This window comes from Oreochromis niloticus, linkage group LG2, assembly GCF_001858045.2.
Source record: "Oreochromis niloticus isolate F11D_XX linkage group LG2, O_niloticus_UMD_NMBU, whole genome shotgun sequence".
Classification (NCBI taxonomy): Eukaryota; Metazoa; Chordata; class Actinopteri; order Cichliformes; family Cichlidae; genus Oreochromis; species Oreochromis niloticus.
Window position 1 is genome coordinate 10,038,336 of NC_031966.2, and position 6,000 is coordinate 10,044,335.

Below are 6,000 nucleotides of genomic sequence, written 5' to 3' on the forward strand. Positions count from 1 at the left end.
CAATCAGATAGTCTAATAAGACTTATCATATTCAGTACTCCCAAAAATAACACATGAGCCCTGGGTCCCAATACCCAAGCCCATGACAAGGAGCATTATGCTTCAGTCACACAAACTGCAAAATTCACTTCACAGGCAGTCATTTCTCTGCCTGTTGCAAATTATTTAAAGCAAAAAACATGTCATATTTTAAGTAAAAGCTTAAAAAGTTGATGAGCTTTAAACTGACAAAATTTCTCTTATTTGAAGGAGTACGTGTTTATGTGGCCTAGTAAATTTATTCGAGCTGAGAAATATTTGCATGTTTGACTCTGCTGTCTGACAGTGCTTGAATTAAAACTGCGCTTTGATCAAATAACATTACATCCTGAAAACTTGAGTGTAATTACCCTGAATAACAGACTTTTAGTGACATGAGACAGACAAATATTTGATCTTTGAGGGTCTGTGTTAAGTTCCAAGTCAGCTGCATTGGAGATTCCCAGTTGTGTGTATTGATGTGAGCAGTAATTGAAGATCAGAACAAAATAAATTAATAAGCTGGGGTCTCACGTTCTCTCCACACATACAGTTGGTGTGAATCACTGTTCTTAGAGGGACAGGTACTTACAATTTGTTCATGTGGAGTTCTGTTTTGCTGCTTTCTATAAGACTTCCTTCAACTCTAACATGCTGGTAGGGGGAGTTAAGATGTTCTCAAAGCACCCACACATATGGTGCACCTGCATTCGACCCTAGTGGAAGGATCTGTTGAAGTAGTGATGTGTCCATAATTGTCACTCCAGAGAATTTTGATGATCATTTTTGGTAAAGGTGTAGCTGTAGGAAATGTTTACACCTACACCTGAAATTGCTGAATCTCCTCTGTTCTCAAATTTCCATCCCTCCCTCAGTGAGGCTAAATTTGTCCCACTCTGCACAGCTGCATGTGAGAAGCCTCATAAGTTTGTTAAAGCTGTTAATTTGTCATTCTTGGCTACTGAGGATGAAAATGAGTTTTACCATCATTTGCAGATGCTTTTTATGTTTGAGGGGACCACTGTGCAGGCGTGGTTGACTGAATGCGCGAAAGGGTGTAGTTTTTCCTCTGCGGTGGGGTTGGGTGGGCTGCCCATGCTCCGTGGGGCTCTGTGGTGCTCCATGGAGCAAAAGCAATGGGCCCTGGGCTAGATGGGCATGGGCCTCCCTGCCCTTGGTGGATTTTGGGGAACAGAGGTGCCTATTGTGGTCCGGGGGGTATTTTGCCCAGCTGGTCCTTTCCTCCCCATCCCTAATTACATCCATCCTCGTGTTCCATCAAACCACACATGCAGGACCTTGGGATGCAGGTGCATCACTGAGGTGCAGGGGTGGTCCTCCTTCTCTCTGCCCCCATGGCCATCTGTGTCTCAATTTCACTTCACAACTTAGACACTCTCATTCCTTACATTCTCAAGACACATATAGGGTCTTAGGGGTGGACACACTGAACGACATCCAGAGGGGGATCTATTCATTCAGCCTCACCTCTGGAGCCGGTGCGCGCTTGTCAGTTTTAAATTGCATGTGGACATTGAGGGTTCTGGGCAGGGGCCATCTGCGTGTCTGTCTGCTGTGTGTCTTCATGTTGGGTGTGTATGTGTGCATGAGGGTGGGAATGCATGCTTGTGACTGTGTGTGCCTGTTTGTCTATGTGTGAGGTCAAGTGTCAGACTCCCCACTGGGTGGATGCTCGGTTGTGTGCTGGCTCACTCCCGGGAGCTGCTTGGCGGGGCCTCAGCCCCCTGGCTCTGTCGGATCCCTGCTGGGGACTAAGGTGCCCTTGGGTCTCGGGTCTTTGGATGACTGTGGTCCGGGTCTCTTCCATGCCTGCTTCAGGTCCTAGGAGGCGGGGCTGTGGCTCCCCACACCCACTATGAGACACTACATGGAGAAACCTTATGAACATATGCACGCTCACACACACAGGTGTACACAAGTGTTCACATAGGTGTACACACAGGTACCCATAGACACATACTATCTTGGGGTGCTACTGCCTGTAAAAATATCTTGTATTATCAGTACTGTGTGATTTTTACTAACATTGTCATTGTTATTTATGCATATGTTTGCAATTGCTGTGCTGTTCTAATAAAATATATCACAGCGAATAGTGTTTTTATCTTGCAATATAAAGAGCCTTAAGGCAACTGTTGTTGCGATTTGGTGTTTTATAAAAAAAATTAATTTAAACTGAATAGAAGTGAACGGAAACTTGTTGAAAATGCTCAGCAGAATGTCTGCAAGGATGTGGGCCCTGTGCCAAAAATTAAGACAAGGGAATGAAAAATAAATGAATGAATAAAAAATGCAGAGAGAAAGGCTGTTTTATAGGAAAGTATTGTTGTTAGCTTAGATTTTTCTTTACGATTGACTGTAATTTAGTGACTCATCTAACAATTTTGATTAGTTTATTAAAGCCCTTTGTTTGGTCCTTTGACTTGCCAGTTTTGCTCTTCCTTTTAAACTTAAGCTTAACACTAATGTATTTGGTGTAAGTCATGCTTTTCCACTAGACTACCAGGGTATAGATTAGCCTATAACCAATCACCTGCTTTTAATTAAAGTGGCTTTATTCTTGAAATAAACATTGCAGTAAGATGCTTAATTTGGGGTAAGGTGGTGTTTTCTCCTTTTGTGCAAAGGTATATTGAGTTCAAAGATTTTGGCTCCAACCTGATGACCACACAATACATAAGGAACCGGCTCCCAGCCAGCAACACAAGTGGTTTTCTGTAACTTCTGCTGTGAGCTTTGTGCTCAAACTTAAAGCAGGCATGGGCCTTTTTATTTTGGTTTGGTAAGGTAAGCCTTCGTGTTTTGGTTGGGTTTATCTTGTTTGGGACTTGTGGACTGATTTGTTATTCTGGCCCTAACTCACCCCAACACTAATTTAATCTCCTGTGTTTGTAAAAGTGTTGATTAATAAATAAAACCTTTATTCATCATTAGTTAGCTGTTCATGAGGCTGCTCTGGGAAAATGGATGCTTTTCATTTTGCATCTCAGCCCCCTTAAACCGGGCATAATAAACCTACTGAAAATATTTTAGAAACAAAGCTGTACCAGCCACAGCAGATCTACCTACTAATCACAGTACCTTTTAGACCCTTAAAAAAAAAAAGAAGCTCACATAAAGCAGTTATTTTCCCGTAGTCCTTTCTGTGTGAGGCCCAATGCTGCCAAATCACACACGTGACGGACATCTGCACCGCGTTTATGTAAATAACTCCTTTTGTTCTGCTGCAGGACATGCAACAGCCAGAAAATACACAAAGCCTGGCATTTCTGCTTTGTCTATGACATTTACATAGGGACAGCTAAACACTGAGGCTGTGTAACCCATCGGAGATTCGCTCCAAAGACCGCGTGCCGAGTGAACTGTCATTGTGCCACAGTAAACCCTATTTTACTTTTTTTTTCCTGTTTGATTTCCACCGCCTCACTTTGCTGCCACATTTTCTGGCGACCAGCTCATGGACAGGCGATGTAATGCGCAGCCAATGACGGGAGGTGATACCACAGCCATGATGCACCTGTGCTGCTTATAACAGGATGAAAACCCATGGGTGTCACCAGCTTTTATGGTTCATTCTCTGCAAATGTGAGTTCACTCTTGGGGGGGAGAAAGACGGATATCTTTCTTTAATCCAAAATGACTGCTGGCATGAAAAGTAAGGCCTATAAACAATCTCTGACATTTACATTTTTTTTTGCTTTGAATTGCTGATTAAAACAAGAACATCACAAATTTGATATCTAGTGGTTGAAAATGAAACCCCCAGCAGTGAATGTTTGGAGTGTGCGTCACCCGGTCAGCACACAAGCTCCGTCATAGCTGATTTTTGTTCAGCTTCATTGCCTCCAGTTGTTTTGACAGAAATGTGTGTGCTTGGAAATGGTGTTCAAAACAATATTTTTGTTATCATTTGTCAGGTTTTAATGCAGACACAGGAAATTTACGTGTCTGTACAGTGAGAGGAAGGACTTTATTGGACTCCTGGCAGCCATTGTGTAGTCTTCCAGTACATTTTCTCCATTAAAGCTGCAAATTTGGCTCCAAGTTTTAACATCAAACATTACAAAAGCTTCCATCAGAGGAAAGTACAACAGCAGTTATTCCCTGTTGTAAGCAGAAAAGCATAATAAGAACCATGAATACATTTGCATAACATTTTTAAATAAATGTAAGCACTAAACAATCTCTGACCTTTTTCAGCCCTATAGCTAAAACCAATTACTGCAGTTATTTTGTGGCCCACAGAGAAAGAAAGAAAAGACAATCAGTCAGTGCATTGTGTTTATTTTCAGGTGTTCTTTTGTTTAGTACAGGAAATGTTTTTAAGAAGAGAGCAAAAGCTGTGGAGAGAGCTTTAATTGGCTAACTGCAGGTCACCGAACAAACCGTTCCAACCTACAAAGTAGCTGAGCACAAAATCCATAATCATCTTCATCAGTATGTTTAGATGGTTTTTTTTTGTTTTAATGATTTGAAAGCCCATGGGCTGTAGGTCATGGACTCTGCCACTGTGTCACCAAATCTGTTTATAATTTTTATGAACTGGAGCGGGTTGCAGCTGAGCATGAAGCATCTCCCAGTGCTCACAGATGGGAATTTACTTATTTTGGTTATCGTCACGAGTGAGGTGAGAGTGGAGCAGTCACAATCTCTTGGTAGTGACCAAAAGAATATACAGAAGATACAAGCAATAGGAATGAAGGTTTTTTGTAGGTTGTCTGAGCTTCTCCCAAATGAACGAGCTCCTTCTTGAGCCCAGAGTAGAGCTGCTACTCCTCCACATTGAAAGGAGGCAGTAAAGGTGGTTTAAGCATCTGACCGGGATGCCTCCGTTTGGGGCATGTCCTACTGGGACGAGGCTGGAGAGGTTACATCTCTTGGCTGGTCTGAGAACTCCTCGGTGTCCCACTGGAGGAGTTGGAGGAAGCGGCCGGGCAGAGGGAGGTCTGGTCATGTCTAAATGAAGACCAAGATGTGAGGTTGATATGGAAAATTCCTAGGCTCAATACATTGATGCTACTAAGCATCTTTTTTACTCAAAGCTGGATTCACGTTTACATGCAAATGAGGCCATAACATTGGCCTGTTATTAAAAGTGCTTCCAGATTAGTTAAGACTGATGTGTACCATGTGGAATCATCCAAGCACTACCAATGCACACATGTTCTGGTTTTGGTATGGTTAACTTTTCCACTTTTAACACCATAACATATCTTTGTATGCCTGAGCTGGATCAAGCTCTGCCTTCATCAAACTGACTGGTGTGGAGTAGCAAGTGTCATTAAATTCAAAATTCAATGTGATCAGCCAGACTTGGTTAGTTTTTAATAAAAGTGCTTTAACTAACTTACGTCCAGGTCTCAATTTTGTGACTTTGTATAGAATTGGACTAAATGTGAATTCTGCATCATTGCATATTTCGACATAAACATCAATGAAATGTATTTCTATAGCTTTTGTATTAGAAACCAAAATATTTGCATGAATCCCAGTGCACAAAAAACTTCCTATTGAGTTTAGAAAAATGTAAATAATTATATTAATAAAGAAGCAGAGTATACTGAAAGGCTCCGTACTCATAAGATGTGTAGTAAACAGGAAGCCTTTTGCATTTTAATCATTAACAGTACCACTGGATGTGTATTAGCTCCTCTGGGTCAGTAATAATGATCTGAATCACCACACCATATGCAGACTAAGTCCACCAATGTGGTTTCGTAAATTTGTACTGGCTGACAGCTGCTTCAGGGCTTAGAAAAACTGCAATGGAAGCAGAAATGAAACCCAGCAGTAGTTCAGTGCCTGTTGTCTTATAGAAAATGATAGATACTATCAACTTGAAGCGTCACACAGAATGTGTTTTCATCAGCATAGGCAAACCTGTGTGGGCGTGTGGCAAGCCTATTGTCAAACACTTATATCAGGAAAGTGACTTTGAATGAAACCGCCTGCCAGAAAAAG